The 15,750-nt window shown below is 37.2% G+C and overlaps 1 protein-coding gene across 1 annotated transcript in view; it reads left to right on the top strand.

The window, feature by feature from the left end:
• Lrp1b (LDL receptor related protein 1B) overlaps positions 1-15,750 on the top strand; it is a 1,955,528-nt gene that overhangs the window by 1,358,148 nt on the left and 581,630 nt on the right. The gene's annotated exons all lie outside the window — the stretch shown is intronic.

The following is a 15,750-nucleotide window of genomic DNA, read 5'->3' as shown; positions in this document are numbered from 1 at the left end:
ACAGCACTAAGGTGGAAAAGGCTTTCATGTTTCCCTGTGCAGTTGAATTTAGTTCATTTGTTTTTGTAGCCTGGACATGGAAACCACATCACTGTCATCTGACCAATCTCTCTCTCTACCCTGAAGTGTTGCATCATATAGGCAGGTTCTAATGACCATGTCTCATTTCCATCTCCTTTGTTCAGTATTTTGGAGGATTTAGAAAGTTGGGGGAATGTATGTTTTCTACAAACAATAGTCAACTCTGCTGTATTGCTGTTATAAACTATGTGTTGAGAGCTAAGTTTTCCTTTTAAAGAGAGTTTCATGTAAATTGTAAGCTGTAAGAGGTGGTCCCCAAACAGAAGTGTTGTTTGCTGAGGGGTTTTTGTTTTGTGGATGGGCCCATGTGGTCAGCGTGCAAGACAGAATGCCCATGTAGCTTATCAACTGCTATATTATATTACAAGAAATGGGAAATAAGATCCTTGTTTATAGTTCCAAACACCAGGATATGTAAAAGAACATAACAAAACCTTATACCATTTAAAGAAATTCAACCTGAATATGTTTTATAAGGTTTGTATAATTAGCAAATGGGGCCTTGAAATTATAGAAATTCTACTCCCCATAGTATTTCAGCACTTTCATCTGTTCATAAATCTAATGTAATGGTGTTTTGTTGTTGTTTTGTTTTGTTGCTTTGTTTTGTTTATGAGCACATGAGCAAATGATTATATACTATTTAATGATGGGTAAATACTTTAAAATTTATTTTCTAAGCAACCACTTTGTCTTATTACCTGTATTTCCAATCATGAAAACTGCATCAATAAAAGCCAGATATGATAGCACATGTTTATCCCTCAACACATAGAAGGCTAAGGAAGGCTAACTTCCAGGCTAGCCTGGGCTATATAGTAATATTGAGACTAGCATGTGCTACCTACCTAGTGAGTTTGAGACTAGGTTGTGCATATACATACATACATATATATATATATGTGTGTGTGTGTGTGTGTGTGTGCATACACACATATATATATACACACATTACTAAAACTATGGGAAATGTGAGTGAATGTCCATTTTATAGTGCTGATTTCTGCATAAATGTCAAATTAAGATCTCAGCACATTCTAGTTTTATATGCTGGGATTTTGAGGATGACCCTACTGATATCCAGGCAGGGAAATGAATCCTCAAAGAGATGAGAATGAAACCCCAGTTCAGATTGACTTCATCAACCTGGATTAGACTTCGGGCAATCTAATGCCAGGCAGTTCATTGTTAGCATCTTTAAAATATAGTACAATTTGGGAAAAGGTTTCCAGGCAACAATCAGTCCAATTCCAGGTGCACAATAAAGCTTAAGGTGTGACTACATAGAAACTCCTTTACAAAATACATGTGACCATGAGTGTGGGTTCTATAGCTAAAAGGCCTAGAATCTAGTTGTCTCCAACCAAGATAGCAGAAAATTCAGCAGGCTACAAAGTACAAATGACATCTCCTTTAAAGATGGGTTAAAGATCTAGGGAAGAAAAGTATAGGATTGTAGCTAGAGTTTTCCTGCCTTGCTCACCGTCAGGACAAATCTTTGTCTCCCACCAGTTCCACAGCCGCTCAGATCCAACCAAGTAAACACAGAGACTTATATTGCATACAAACTGTATGGCCGTGGCAGGCTTCTTGTTAACTGTTTGTATAGCTTAAATTAATCTATTTCCATAAATCTATACCTTGCAACGTGGCTGGTGGCTTACCAGTGTCTTCACATGCTGCTGGTCATGGCGGCAGCTGGCAGTGTCTCTCTGCCTCAGCCTTCTGCTTCCCAGAACTCTCCTCTCTCCTTGTCCCACCTACTTCCTGCCTGGCCACTGGCCAATCAGTGTTTTATTTATTGACCAATCAGAGCAATTTGACGTACAGACCATCCCCCAGCATAGGATAATCATTCTAGGGAATTTGGGTGAGATTTACCTTAGTTACAAAGTGGGCTAGGTCTGTGTCCACAGATAGCACAAAGGTTATGAGATCCTTAACAAAATCCATTCCTAGCCTTCTGGGCATGAAAACAGGTATTTTTATCTCCTCCATTAAGAAGAGGCCCCTGTGTGCTTAACATTAGTAGTTTCTCTAGTTATTTGTGGGTATAAGGACCTCTGTGCCCCCAACGAACTTTGCCAGCTGCCAATACAATATTACCCACTAGGCTTCAGTGGCTGTCTTCTGGTGTAGATTCGGTTCTCTCATTTTACTTTTTTTGGCAGTTTTTTTTCCTCAATTATTTCTTGAAATTGAGAGTTTCAAACATAGATTTTTCTCCAGGTAAGACATTTATACTTATAAGTAAAGAATCTCCTTTTGAAAAAAATGACTGATTTTTTTTATTTCCTGGCATTTGGGAATTTCCTATACTGTTTATATGTGCTATTAGTCATGTTTAATGTTCTCTTGACAGGATGACTAATAAAAACAACTTAAAAGACTAAGGCTTTATTTTGGCTTCAATGGTTCACTTTATTGGGGCTAGCTACATTGATTCTGGAATTGGGCTGAGGTTAATCACCTAATGGCACAGAGGAGCAGCAATAGTCTGGCTGCAGGGTAACACACAGCTGCTGAGGACCGGCCCCTGTGATCAGCCTGCTTGAACTAGGAGGATAGTCAACTATCTCTGGCTAACCTATTCAGATTGTGGTTTTTATCAGTGAATTAATCTGTTCATTATGTAAGAGTCCTCAAGTTCTAATCCTCTCTGGAAATACCAGGACAGAATTGCCCAGGACCTGTGCTGGATTAACCTATGCACTTCTTAACTCATCCAGGTTGTTAAGAACACTATGGCACACAGCTCAGTGTTGGCTCTATTCTCATTGTCTACACAGAGATATACAGGCATGTAATAAACATATGCATATACACAAACATACACACAGATGTACTCAACTCACATATATACATACACAAACATATATGAGTGACATCCAGATTGTTAAGATAACTACATCATACATTTCAGAATTAATGTTGTTCTGTGTTTGCACACACACACACACACACACACACACACACACACACACACACTGTATTCTATGGCTTATTTTAAGATTGAAACTTATATTTGTTCTTTGGGATGTTTTTTGTTTGATTGCTTGATTTTGTGAGACAAAGTTTCAGCCAAGATTGGCCTACAACTCACTGTATTATTGAAGATGACTTTGGGCCCTAGATCCTCTTACATCTGTGCTCCACATGCTAACATAGCAGGTTGTGACACCCACCTGGCTTCTACAGGATGGATCTATGAGCTTTCTTATATGACTCAGCATTGTCAAACAACAGTAGTATATTCTTCATATGACTTTTGCGTATGGTAAACCTTAAGTAAAAGCAAATATGAAAATCTGAAAGTGTCAGAATAATCCTTCACATTGTGTTCAAAACTTAATGCTTGCATACTTGAAAAAAATCAAGCCGAATTACCAAACAATATTTAGGAAACTAATAAATGAGAAGGACTTAAAAAATGTCATGACACTTGAACAAAACTGACTTTTTACTCCTCCAATATGTGTCCTCATATTATATACTTTGTATAATAACTGCTGTGGGATGTTCTGTATGGCAAATGTGTTAATAAATAAAACACCGATTGGCCAGTAGCCAGACAGGAAGTATAGGCTGGACTAACAGAGAGGAGAATTGAGGCCTGGCGGAGGGGACTGGACCTGCCTGGACTGAGTCTTCCAGGTTGATCTCAGTCCTTAGGGGAGTCTTTGCCCTGGAGGAGGTGGGAATGGGAGGTGGGCTGGGGGGAAGGGGAGGGGGCAGGAGGGGGAGAAAAAGGAATCTGTGGCTGATATGTAGAACTGAATTGTATTGTAAAATAAAATTAAATTAAATTTAAAAAATTTTTAAAAAGAAAATAGTTCTCAACTTCAAAAAAAAATCTCTAGAAGCAGCACACTAACTTCTTACAGAAGCCAATGTATCAAAATACAAAGAACATAATTATACAAAAGTGGGTGGGAATTTCTAGTTTCCCAGCAAGCTCTGGTCTCACCTTCTGGGCAGGCTTCCACTGCTTCCTCAGAGTTTGATCTCTTTCATTTTGAGGAAGAAAGAACAATGGCATGGACTGCTGCCTGCGGAGAATGATGTTGTAGCCATAAGAAAGAAAACAAACAACTGGAAGTGTGTCCTCAGTCTGGTCCAGGGGATTATATTTCTCAGAATGTTTAAACAGAAATTTCCTCACAGTGATACTGAAATTGCACATCCTGAGAACAAAGAAATTGTCTTGATGCCAAGCAACACTTATATACAAACTCACACTAGCTTCCCAGACTGACTATATAGAGGTTTGCATTTAACTGAAATGTGAGAGTGATTTGCCTCAAACTGAGACAAAAACATGTCTTCTCACCGTTTTCACCATTTTTTTTTTAATTTTCAAAGCTTGTAAACTGTAACCACTGGGTATCTCACGTTTTGCTTTAAAGTAAGGTACACAAATAAAATGGAGGCAAATTGGAAATGTTGAATATCTGGTACTGTCCAGATGAGAACAGAGCCAGTATCTGATGGGTCTGCAAACCAATGTGACAAATATCAACATTGACACAAAGCTAGAGGTTAGCTCCATTGCTAAAGTGCTTGTCTTGTAAGAATGAGGACCAAATAATACTCCTCCACACTCAAGTAACACTCCAGGCACAGTGCCATATGTTTAGAATCCCAGTGCTATGGAAGGGGGAGACAAATGGATGTCTAGTATGGGAGTCCAGCCAACCTAGTCTGTTTGGTGGGTTCCAGGTGAGCCAGAGACCCTGTTTCAAAACATGTGGTGAACAGCTCCGGAGGAATGATACTTGAGGTTGACATCTGGCCTCCATATGCACACACATAAGCAAGCAAGCACGCACGCATGCACGCACGCACGCACGCACACATACTCACAATGAATATGGATTAATTTCTCTCTCTTTGAATGTGGACTTGACTTTAATGACTCCTTTTTAATAAACAGAATGGGATGAAGTGCTGAATTATGACTCTGAGACTAGGATAAACTGTATAAGGCTCCCTGCTTTCTGTCTCTTTTGGATTAGTAACTTCGGCAAAGCCAGACCACCTTTATGAGAATAACCAACCAACACTGTGGAGAAGAACACACAGATAGAAACAGATGTTCACCCACAGCCATGTCTGTGGTCCATTTTGATAGTAGGAGCTCTAGACTGGTTAGAAACTGTAGAGTACCCTACAACCCAACAGCCTTAAAGCAGCCTCAACAAGAATCGGCAAAGCAGAACTATCCACGCAGTTGTTCCCATATCCCTGCCCTAAGAATTCATAAGGAATAAGAAGCATTTATTGTGTTAAGTTGCTAATCTTTGGGAAAATTTGATACACAGAAATTGATTAACTAATTTGTGTGTTTCTCTGTCCAGAGCATTTATTTCTTTATGAACAGATTCCAATGCCTAATGAAATCCATCAGTGTCAGTCAGAATAAAAAAGCCAAATATTCCCTCAATTATAGTAAACCAGAACTGAGCCTTAGCTTCAATATCTGGACTTGCTTGGGAGAGAACAAGTATCCCCTATAAGATAGCATACTTCTCAGCTCTAAGTATTTTTATCATAAGAAATATTAACCCTTTGTGTCAGACATTTCAATTTTCAAGATGAGCACTATAGACATTTATTTAAGATCTTACAAATTAAAAATATTTTCAGAGATCATTCATCTTTAGGAAATAACATTCAGATAATTATGTTGTGAGAGTTAACAGTCAAATGACATAAAAATACCCAACATGGGTTGTTAGTTGAATTTAGACTAGGCATTATAGTTTACCTGAGGTATATGCTGATATAGACATCTTCTGTCTGTTTCTGTTTTTGAGATAAACTCTTACAGGAGAATATAAGTGATGTATTCAGAGCTCCTCTATCAGCCATGGTTATGGAGAGCCATTCAATTCTTCCACTCATTCAACAGCTCTGTATTATTGCTGACTGTATATACCAGTCATTGATGTATGTGGAGAGAACACTGATTTCATAAAGCTTGGCCAATAATGTAGCAGGTAGATAATAAAGAAGATAAACAACTAGTAAATGATGTGATTGTTAAGAGTTGGCAGGGGTGGAGGGTGGAGAACAGAGAAAGGAAATGAAGAGTTCATGGCAGAGATGATAAGTGCAGTGAGTACTGCAGAAGGCTTCCTGAAGATAGTGTAATCTGAGGAAAACATGAAGAGACACTACAGGAAGGATAACAAGTGCCATTTGAACTGACCAGAACTGCTTAAGTCATTTTACAGCTTCATGCTTCAAAGATTTGCTGCAACTTTAAAATAACTCTTTCCAGATAGTTGCGATAGCTTTAGATATATTTTCCCTATCCCACCACTGAAATACAGGCTGGTCTGTGCTTCCTCTGTTCTCCAGTGACTGGGGAGTTCACCTGCTCTGATGTGATATACATTTTGTCTACTGTGACTATTTGAAGAAACTGTTAACCCCTTTGAAGTTCTGTCCAGCTAATGATTGAACTTCAAATTTTCACCCATTTCTAAAGGCGATCTTGCCAACTTTCTATTCTTAACCATCAGAAATGGCAAATACAAGGTTACTGCTGTAAAACATAGGAGTAGAAGCTGTAAATATATGTCACCATTATTCTTACTTTTCTTTAAATGCCAGTTTTAGATGCAATTTTCTATTTTATGTACACTTGAAGTTGATAAAATAGTGGTATGCTAAACGTCTTCATATATGATTTTCTAATAGTTTGTGCTTAGAAAGAATGTATAGCCAGCAATCAATATCAACTTATTGGTTACCAGCTTTTGCAGTTGTGAGGCCCTCCTGCTTGTTTGATTTTGCCTTCGGACACATCTGACATGGTGCTCTCTAATAATGGCTAAAGAATACAGTGACCTAAACTCCTTAACCATTTGATGCTCAATGTTAAGTCCCTTTGTGAGGAGGAGGAGGAGGAGGAGTTTCAAAGTTTGACTGTTATTGGAGTTTGTGGGTTGCTTAATGATTTTATTTAACTTACTATTTCTTTCTCCTATTCATGTAAGCAGTTTGAGAGTAAAATATCTATATTGTATTCATGCCAAAGAAAAAGTGAAATTAAGAAAAAAATATATCAGTGAAACAAACATATGGGCAGAGATATGCTTATTGATATTTGCAGAAAATTAAGATGCAAATCATAAAAAGGCATCATGGGAGCTACTGTGCATTTTACACTGTTTGGGTTGAACAGGGAAGAGCAACTGTAGAGGGATCAGAGACATCAGACAGAATTGTAGATACTACACAGATCCAAAGAATACCATGAGTTTATATAGGAAGTCACTGGAATATGGATTTAAGGATCAGCAAACTATTTAATCACTAGGGATCCTGATTTAGTCCATTATAAAGTGTCAGGTAATAATTTGTCAAGTTTTGCTAGATTAAGAGTTTTTAGTCTATATAATAATAGATTGGGTATGAAATTGAATTTGACTTGTGTGCCCTACTACCATTGCTTTTGAGATAAATATTCATTTTATCTAATATTCTGTTGTAAATAAAGTGCATCCCCTGAAAATGCTTTCTCTCGCACACACATGCACACAGAAACAGACCTAAACCTCCAGGGTCTTCTACACTCAGTCAAGTTGGCAAGGACAATAACAGTACACAGTCATTTTATATATGTATATATATATATGTGTGTGTGTGTATGTGTGTGTGTGTGTGTATGTATATATGTAAGTATATCCCCACCATATAATATATAATACAGTGACAGTAATATATGTGCATACACACACACACACACACACACACACACACACACATATATATATATATATATATATATATATATATATATATATATATGGAGAATTATAGACTAGAAGAATTTTGAAAAGAATATTTCTTCCCCTCATATTTCTGAAGGGTAGAAATCTAAAATTTGTGTGCAGTCTGACCAAATTCTAGGAAAGGCCTTCTTTCTTGCTACTGATGACTTCTTTCCAAAATGTCATTCCTGTGTCTGCAAGCTGGGGAGCATGTTGATAGGGGGAGAATGTGGTGGTCAGAGAACAGCTTATGGAATGGGATTTTTCCTCACACCCCCTACATGTGTTCTGGGAATCAAACTCAGGTTGTCAGGCATGTAAGGCAAGGAAGGGCTTTACCACTAATTCATCTTGCTTCTATCTCTTTCTAAATATAAATGGCAAAGAATCAATCAGTTACATTTATTACGTGGTAAAATCACAGAGATAGGATTAAATAAAAAGGTCTGGACAGACAGACCAGCTGTTGAGAATCCACTACCGGATTATCTAGGTTGGATTTCCAACACCCACTTGGGGCCTTATAACCATTTGTAACTCCAGTTCCAGGGCATCTTATGCCCTCTTGTGTCCTTCACAGACACCAGGCACACACATGGTGCATATTCATATTTTTGGGCAAAATAGTCATACACATACAATTAAAATAAATAATTCATTAAGAAACATATAGATACATATATTCAAATTCTTGTGATACGTTTTTATACTTTTATTTTCTGACAGTAATCTGAGCCCTTCACATTCCAAAATACCCATTGTTCTATAGGCTATGAAGTAAAACCCACAGAACCTTGGGGATTTGGTAAAGTGCTTAGAAAACTACAGCCTTTTTTTTGTTGGTGACTTTGTTTTGAGAAATGGAGCTGAAATCACCTTTCCTATTATGTTTGATTTTTTTTAATTTCAACTTTTAAAATTTGGGAAAGCACTACCTTGCCTTGGGAAACAGTGAGAGGGCCAATGAGGACTACTTAGCCAGGGAAAAGTATTTTGGGCACAAGGAGAGATCGTTATCTTAAAAATGCAGCTGGGATGGGAGAAACTGGTAAGACAAGAAGGAAGTATACAAATCACTGTGCAAAAATGCAAGTGAAGGTTTGGGGTTGTTTAGTTTCATTTGTGTTGCTGTGATAAAATACTCTGAAAAAGGCAATATAGAGAAGGGATTACTGCAGGTCAGAATTCCAGATTGCAGTCTAGCATTGTGGAGAAATCAAGGCAGTAACTTCAAATAGCTAGTGCGCCGGCTGGTTTTATGTCCACTTGACTCAAGGTGACATCATGTAAGAGAAGGGAACCTCAATTAAGAAAATGTCTCTGTAAGTTCAGTCTGGAGACAAGCCTGTGGGACAAGGAAGAGGGGAGAGCATGTGAATATATTGCTCAGAATATATTGTAGGAACTTTTTAATCTAAAACAAAATAAGCAATCCAACTTGGAAAAGAAAAAGAAGAAAAGGAGGAGGAGAAGGACGGGAAGAGGAAGGAGAAGGAGGAGGAGGAAAAAGAGGAGGAGGAGAAAAGAAATTGCACCTTTGAGGACTATTCAAAATAAGGTTGAATTTACAAAGAGGACTATGGTCAATAATCTTCCTTATTAAAAAGTGGCCTATAGAATGTGATACCCTAGTTGCAATATAATGAAAAATAGGAAGAAAATGAGTTCAGATAAAAATTAACGTATAATTGCTTTGGGCACACGGAGATTTAGAGAAATGGTTGCATGCTTTTATTCATGTAAAGAACTGGTAGACCAGAAGTTAAAGCTAAGTAATAGGTATTTTCTATCCTGTGTTCACTTCCTAGGATTTAAAAAGAAAAACACCCTTACAAAGAAATAATGAAATATGTGAAATACAGACCTGTGGGTTTGAAATGGTAAATGAATTTTGTTAATGTTAGGATGAATATAAGAAAATACAAATTCATTCCTGAAAGTTTAATGTTTGTTTTAGAAATATCTTATGCTTACTGTCTTAATTACATCCCTATTTTCATACTAAGATACCATGACAAATGCAACATGTAGAAGACAGTGTTTATTGGAGGCTTATAGTTTCAGAGGGCGAGAATCCTTGAACATCATGGTAGGGAGTATGACAACAGGCAGGAAGGCATGGTGGTGGTGAAGGAGCTGGGAGTTCACATCTAATCTACAAGCACCAGATGGAGAAGGAGAGACAGTGTGAATGGCATAGGCTTTTGGAACCCCAAAACCCAGCCCTAGTGATACACCTCCTCCCACAAGGCTATACCTCCTCCCATGGGGCCACACTTCCTAACATTTCACAAATAGTCCACCAACTGTGGACCAGACATTAAAATCCATGAACCTCTGGGGGGGGGCATTCTCATTCAAATCACCACACATAGGAATACAACAGATTTGTATTGAGGCTTATTCATTAGTATAAATATCTCCTGACATAACAAATGATCGTATAGGAAATAAAACAATTTTTATTTTCAATGCATTGTCTTCTTGCCCAGTAAATGTCAATATTCCTTGTTAATCTTGGTCATCAATATGAACCTACATGTGATGGTATTGTGTTCCCCAAGATATTGTGTACTCTAATAAACTTATCTGGGGTCAGAGACCAGAACAGCCACTATATAGAAAGGCCAGAAAATGGTGGCACACACACCTTTAATCCTATCACTTGGGAGGCAGAGATATATCTGGATCTCTGTGAGTTTAAAGCCACACTGGAAACAGCCAGGCATGGTGACTCATATCTTTAATCCCAAGAAGTGAGTTTTTAATCCCAGGAAGTGAGGGCAAAACAGAAAGGTATATAAGGCATAAAAACCAGGACTAGGCTAGTTAAGCTTTTAGGCTTTTGAGCAGCACAGTTCGGCTGAGAGGCATCCAGTCTGAGGAAAGGATCACCCGAGGAATTGGCGAGGTGAGGAAACTGTGGCTTGTTTTACTTCTCTAATCTTCCAGCATTCACCCTAATACCTAGCTCCAGGTTTGTTTTTTATTTATAAGACCTGTTAAGATTAGTGTTACACCTACAAATTCTTGTCTTCACAATAAGTCTGCAGTTGCTCCAGACCCTTCACTTTCAACCAGAGGAAACAGGAGTTTTTCCTCTGATCAAGTATCCTTTGACTTTGAAAATTTAAGTTATATGACTAGCAACAACCTTTTGTTTGTTCTGTTCTTTTGTTTACCTATGAGGATGCAAAACAGATCTCACCTCAAATGTAGTGAGAAAACATTTTTTGTTCTTTTATTTTGTTCTTTAATTACATTTATTTAACTGCCACAGAGCTCATATGGAGGACAGGGGCCAACCAAGTTGACCCTGGTCTCTCCTACTTTCATCCGGTTTATGAGGACTGAATTCAGGTTATTAGGCTTTCATAGCAAATTCCTCTCTCTACCTCTGAGCCATCTTACCAGCTGCTGAATCATCTTGGAAACAACATAAATCTGACCTTATCATTCATTTAGTTAAAACTCCTCAATAGCTTCCCATTGATCTAGCATAAAATCCCTTCTGAATGGAGCTCCTCTATCATCTAGCCACATATCCACCTTTCTGTCTCATACAAAAAGTCAAGATCATTGTGCTTTTTAAGGAATGAAATAATTCTCATAAGGGTTTTCTTTATTGAGAATTATTCATTCAAATTTCCTTTTAATTTTATATCTTCTTGGTAAATTCAGTTAACAAATATTGATTGAATAACTATGTATTAAGCATTATTTTAGGTGCTTAGGTTTTAATATGAAAAAAGGGGAAGTCTGCCATATTGGCATATAGATTCTAGCAGAGAAACTAAGATAATGCACATATAATAATAATTTTAGATAATTGATAATTACTATAAATATATTAGAATAATGGATAGCATATGTTAAAATGATTGGGAGTTCTTAGAAAAGGAACGTTTGTTTTACAATAAATATGCGTGGCTATGGCTGAGGGACATGGAGCATAGCTTATCTTAAGTCACATGCTCCTATGTTGAAGCATTTCCAGGAACATATTTTTAATTATAGAACAACATATCTCCCAGCGGTGGGAATAGCAGGTAGGCAGTTACAGGAAAACAGGGGCAATTTCCTGTAGCTTTCAGTTACTTTCTGATGACATTCCTACCTTTTGGTGGTATAAACTAGTGGTCTCTTACTATGTTCTAAATGTTTTCCCTGAATTGAAGGGATATTAGGCCAGACAGAGGAGAGTAAAATATGCCTATATAGAGGCCTATAGATGGCTCAAGATGATTTGGCTTCAGCTCTGCACTCTTCCAGCTCTCCACAATCACAAAGATCCAAACGGTCAATCAGCCTTTGAGAATCTTCTCAACAAGTGTGTCTGTTTCTGGAAATTCGCTTCATACTTACGTGTTTGTTTGACTTCCTCCACAGTTTATTAAACATTCAGACTATTTTCTAAATGACTGTAATTACCACTAAACTTATAGACTTGGAATATGTTTTGGCACTCTAAGCAGCCACCTCCAGGACACAAACTTTCTGACATACTCTCTTTGCCTTGTTTCATTCACTGAATCTTGTGAGCCACAGCATTGTCACTCTCACCTTATACAGAGAGAGGTGTAGAGTCAACAATAGGAGTTGACACTCAGTTCTCTGAAAATCAAGCTCCGAGATTCGCTTCAATTCAGTGTTGTTTCCTGTAGGGATTCTGTTTCTTGTTGGCATCTCATAATCTTGCTTCAGATATGCCAGGGCCACTGCTGTGGTTCTAAGTTTCTCAGGTGTGCAGAGGGTGAAATATCATCCATCTTACAGGACATTTCCCAATATTGATCTTAGAGTGATTTGATACTTTCCCCTCTACCTAACTTACTTGTAAGTTTTCTTCATATAGTGGATGCCTTTTATTTCCCATTGTTGAAACTGAACTCATGGCCTTCTGCATGCTTCACAAGTATTTTGCCAGTGAACAATGTACCAGTGTACCAGGATAATTTTTATCTGTTTCAATAACACATGCAAACAATTTTTTTTATTCTAAAGTCTAAGGCCATATTTCAAAAACTTATGGCATATTAAACACAAAGTTAAAATTTCAATAAATAGTAATAAGTATAAGAATAAGTAAAATAATGGCAATCTAGATTTAAAAAATCTGCCACTGTGATCATAATTATGTTTTAAAAGCAGATAAATGTTTATTTAGAGTGACTACAACCATATACGTTAATATTTATTGAAATAAGCATTAAAATCTGAAGCAAAATATATATAATCATCTCTGATACGATATCTGTATATATATTACATATACATCTTATATATGCAATAAGGAAGGAATATATTGTATCGTGTCTGTTCTCAAGTGAACTAAACAGCTTAATGGAACAACAACTAGTAGAGAATCCTCTAAGCACACAGAAACCAAAACGTTCCAAAATAAAACCTTCCATAAATGAAGTGCTTTAAATTGTTCAAGGTAGTATCACAGCTATATCCAACAGCATTATCTGCTGTAAAAGTAAGAATGAGTGGTCTAGCAGCAACAGAGATGGCTAAACATTTAAGATCATTTGTTACTCTCACAGACAACTCAGGTACAGTTCATAGCACCCATATGATGGCTCACAACCTACTATACATTCAGTTCTAGGGAATCCAGTGCCTTCTGAGCTCTTCCAGGACTGAGCACATGGTGTACATGCAGGCAAAATACTCATACACATTTTTAAAATATAATTGATGGTCTATATAAATAAAACATTCTAATATCTACTTTACACAACTTACTGCACACAGTTCTCACAAAAAAATCCTCTGGGAGAAGGACCATTAGCATTGCTTCCTTTAGAGATCCCAGCTAAGGCTAGTCAGCCTAAATTAATTGCTCAAGGTTACATGGTTAACCGATAGTGTCTTTAGCTGTCTTAATCATAGTAGTGACACATTAAAGCATGTATTCCTTGAGGAATTTGTTCAGTAGGTGCACTTATCTCAAGTCACATGTGCACTGAGAAGTACATAAAGAATTTACTTTTCAATGCTACTTGTGATAGCATAAATTCTTAAAAAAACAAACAAACAAACAATAAAACCCCTTAAACATATCCATTATAAAGGAATAACCAAATATACAATAGAACACCAATAAAGCTAGTTTATAAGGTTGCTGAAAGTGAGGTTACCATCAGTTCTGAAGCAACAGTGAGATACCATAGATAGAATGATTTTAATGATAGAAATGTATTATCTCAGAATTCTGGCAACTGGACACTTCAAGTCCAAGAAGCAAGTGTAAGGGTTGGGACTGAAGTGGTATAGCATGTGCCTAGCAAATACAACATCCTGAGTTCAGTCTCCAACATTGAAAACAAATCCCTGTTGTTACAAGCTGATTCCTGATGAGGACTCTCTCTGCTTAGGAGAGCAAGATGCCCAGTTATTCTTCTAATCTTGGCATGAGTACCTTTGTGATGACCTTCACTCACACCCCTCACCTCCCAAACATCCCATATTCAAATGTGATCATATGGGGTCACAACTTCAAACAAGAATAGGTCAAATGAAAACTGAACACAGCTTAGCCGCTTTAAAGATATATTTATCTATTGATGTATTTCTAAAATATAGCTTTAAATGAAGATAACTAGGTTTTAAAAGTCCTGTAGAGAGGTTCATTTTAATCACATATTTGTATGGTTTAATCATGTGATTTTAACTATTGTGCTGAAATATTTAGCTTAGTAACTATTATCCAAGAGCATACAAATCTATATCAGTTTACACTGTAGTGTCAAGGGAAATGATAACCAAACTTTGGAGATAATGTGACTAAAGTATTACTTGTAAAAAAACATGGGGGTCACCTGTAGTCAAAGCTAGATTTCTAATTATTTTACTTTCTCCATTGGGAAGCTTCCTTCCACACCAGAAATTTTCAGTGCTGGGTGACTTTGTCCATGGGGACATTTAAAACATCCTCAGATATATGAATAATGAAATCACTGCTGTCACAAAGGAGATAAGGACTAGGCTACTAGCAAGAACCCTTCAGGTGTAGAACAGATCCATAAGATAAATACTGGGATAAAAATCTCAGTCATTCAGAGATTGAGAAATCTGAACTATTCCAAAGACTCCACTGATCATTGGAGGCCATGCACATCTACATAGACAGTTCTTATAGTTTTTGTGACTGTGGGCCCACTGAAGATTAGAGACAAAAAACAAACAAACAAACAAACAAAAAACATAAAACATAAAAACAAAAACAAACAAGCAAAACCCCCCACAATTTATAAAAGAAAGTGAACTCTGTAGTTAATAAAAACTGATAGGATGAAGTATTCTCAGAGAGAAAGAGGGACCAAAATAAAGAGAAGATAATGCAATTATTTTCTGTTTCAGTGGGGCTGGCAAGATGACTCAATAGGTTAATCTCCCTGCTACCAAGCCTACCCATGAGAGTTGCATCCCTAAAGTCCACTGGAGTAAGCACCGAACTGTCTCAGGCATCTATCCTCTGAATAATTTTAATCTAAGGAAAATAATCAGGATTTCTCCCATCTTACTTTTGTACTTAAAAATTGTCCTTTTATGGCTGGAGAGATGGCTCAGAGGTTAAGAGCACTGGCTGTTCTTCCAGAGAACCTGAGTTCTATTCCCAGTGCTGACATGGTGGGTCAAAACCAAATATAAAGATCTGGTGCCCTCTTCTTGCTGGTAGGCATGCATGCAGGCAGAACACTGTATATATAATAAATAAATAAATCGTACAAAAAGGTTGTCCTGATACTGCTATTTGAAATTGCATTTTTAAGTCATTATTGTCTATAAAGTTATGATTCCAGTTTAGGCTTTTTACGATGATAAGAACACAGCAGGATACCAAATAGTCAACTCTTGCCAGTTTCTGAGGAGCTGGCAT

The sequence above is a fragment of the Peromyscus maniculatus genome, chromosome 4, assembly GCF_049852395.1.
Source record: "Peromyscus maniculatus bairdii isolate BWxNUB_F1_BW_parent chromosome 4, HU_Pman_BW_mat_3.1, whole genome shotgun sequence".
Lineage (NCBI taxonomy): Eukaryota > Metazoa > Chordata > Mammalia > Rodentia > Cricetidae > Peromyscus > Peromyscus maniculatus.
The sequence above is the reverse complement of the archived record's forward strand: the minus strand, read 5'-3'. Positions and strand labels throughout refer to the sequence as shown.